The sequence below is a fragment of the Elephantulus edwardii genome, unplaced genomic scaffold, assembly GCF_000299155.1.
Source record: "Elephantulus edwardii isolate Elephantulus edwardi_28Jun2011 unplaced genomic scaffold, EleEdw1.0 scaffold00113, whole genome shotgun sequence".
NCBI lineage: Eukaryota > Metazoa > Chordata > Mammalia > Macroscelidea > Macroscelididae > Elephantulus > Elephantulus edwardii.
In genome coordinates this window covers 10,863,354-10,866,086 of record NW_006399863.1, presented here as the reverse complement: position 1 = coordinate 10,866,086, position 2,733 = coordinate 10,863,354, and the positions used below count along the sequence as shown (strand labels likewise).

Sequence of the window (2,733 nt, the reverse complement as noted above, 5' to 3'; positions counted from 1 at the left end):
AATAATAATAATTTTTTTTAAAAAAAGAGGAGGACCGTAAGTGAGATGCATTGTTACTTGTCTGCTGACAACAGTCAGTAGGTTGTGACGAACGGCTCGAGGATTGTGAGATGGTAGTAGGATCAAGAGTGTTTTGTTCTGTTGAGTCAGAACTGACTTGATGGCACCTGTTCACAATAGACTTAATGAATCAGAACACATTCCTTTTCATCTTTTACTGCCTGCCATTTTCATTGCTATGCATATTTTGCAGCCATGCAAAGAATAAGAGTAACTATAAAATTAAAATAGAGCCTGTATGTATTTGTACTTCTGAACATTCTTACCCACCTTGTCTTTCAAAACAAGACCTTTATTTAGGCAGTGGGTGTGATAATTTACTGTTGTCAAACAAATGAAAATCTTAAAACCAGGACCATTCATATTTTCATACATTCTAATTCACCCTTCTTCCCATTTAAGTTCATATCCTCACCAAGGAAATTACTGCTGAAGGAGGCAACACAAGCAGAGTTTGGGTTCTAGTAGGCAGGAAATACTCCTGAACAAAATTTCTCTCAGTAAATTTATAGTGAGGATCCAGACAGGCTTATGGCATGGTGTTTTTTTTTTATTTTTATTTTTTAAGGAAGCTTTTTCAACTTCTGACTTCTGTTAAGGTTCTTCTGAATAAGGGTATAGTGCCCACCACTGTCTTGCTTTCTGCTCATAGAGTCTGTGGTTTGTATATTTAAAGTGCTCTTGTCCTTTTATCAAGTTTTTGTGTTCAAATGACGGATTTTCATACATAAGCACAGGTTCTGCATCTTTTTTGTTTATCATTGTGTCGTGCACTTAGTAAATACCACATGAATGTAACTTTGATGGCCGTTCATTTGACAATTGACTGTTGTTTCCTCTGGACTCAAGTGCTGAAAAAAAAAATCACCACCCATCCCAATATGACTCTTCTCCATTGATGCAGGCTTAGTAGACAGAATATAGTCTTCCGTTTCACCAGATCCATTAATCATGCTCTTATAAAGTAATGAAACTAAAAGATGTTGTGTCCTGTTGACTGTAAGGAGCAGGAAGGACACTTTGCTGTCTGGGGAGAATGAGACAGTGAATGGGACATTTGCTCAACTCAAAACAGCTTGATTCCCCACATCTAGCATTGTTCTTCTAGTAATAGATCCACAGGAAGTACCTGAGGTGTGGGGACATGAGTGGATGATTGAATAGACAAGAAAGTTAAAAGGTGCCACAGTACGAGGATGCAGTTTGTGTGCACATCATTCTTGTCACTGTGTGTGCTGCTGTACCGTAGGATACATGCACACTCATTCCCGCTCTACTGACTTCATTGTTACCTGGATTTTTTTTTACCTGAGTTTATCTAAACTTTCCATTTTACTCAGCTCCTCTTTTGTTTCCTAGTTATGATACATAGACTATTTAATGTATATGTTATAACTCCCAGTGGTTAAATAATATATGTGAAATTTTGTCTCTCCCCCCCCAAAAAAAAACAACTAAGTGACACAACTCCAGGAAATTTGGAAAGTGTTTTTAAAAATAAAATATTTCATCATCCCTGATACAAATACTAGTATAATTTGCATATGAAAATATTTTAAATATTTGAAATTATGTATGCAAAATTCTCTTTATCATGTAAATTGCTTTTTATGCAGAGAGGTAGAAAAGATGTTCTGTAGACTTCTTTTGCTTTCCATGTATGTGGCTGTTTTTGCATAAGGATTAGTAACCAGAGGCCTAAGATTCTTTCAGATAAATCAGAAGAGCTAATAGCAGGTGATTGAGTAGTCTGTCTTTAATTCTGAAAGCAGAATTCAGTGTTTAAAAATAGTAAAAAATCTTAACTATTTAAATGGATTGATGTCAGTAAGCAAACAGACTTGATGATATTGTTTCAGCATGATGGGGAGGTGTGGTGCTGTGGTCCAGAAGTAGGGATTGCACAGCCAGTCCCAAAGCAGTGCCTCTCTGGCAGTTTGAATCCCCCAACTGCTCCACAGGACAGAAATGGACCTTTTCCTCCCATGAGATTTACAGCCTCCAGAAACTCACTGGACAGCCAACTATGAGTTGATTCCAATTCATTCACAATAAGGTTTTATCACTTTTACCATTAAACTGTAATATATTTGTTATTATCATGGAAAGAAGGGGTTTTTTAGTACCAAAAGAATAATTTTAATGTTTAATAGAAAACTGTCATTTAAATATTTAATGGAATATTTTTTCCTTTGTTTTGCCTGCTAGAAATAGAACATCTTGAAATTTTATTTTAGTAATGATATTAGCCTGTATGATGAATCTATTTTCTTCATGTAGGTTTTCTTTCCCATTTTTTATTTTTATTTATTTTTTATTTTATTTTATTATTTTTGTGTGAGTGTACCGTCAAATCAGATCTGACTGGTACAGGAGGAAATTGTCCCTCCTTTCCCAGCAGAGCATCTGGTGGATTTGAACCATTCGCCTCTGGGATTGTAGTTGCAGCTCCTTGCCACTAGGCCACCAGAGCTCCCCTCCCATTTTTTATTTTAAAAATCTCCTTGTGCAAGTTACTTAATCTCTTCCGATTTTTTCCCTGTAAACAAGATGTAAATGATAAATAAGTAAATCTATATTTTATATGTATACCTAGATTTATTTTGTTCTCTCAGGGCTAGGGATTTTGAACATTTCTTCATGTGCTTGTTGGCCATCTGAATGTCTTCCTTG

At 35.7% G+C, this 2,733-nt stretch overlaps 1 protein-coding gene across 1 annotated transcript in view; it reads left to right on the top strand.

Moving 5' to 3' along the window:
- DOCK3 (dedicator of cytokinesis 3) overlaps nt 1-2,733 on the top strand; it is a 310,047-nt gene that overhangs the window by 100,619 nt on the left and 206,695 nt on the right. The gene's annotated exons all lie outside the window — the stretch shown is intronic.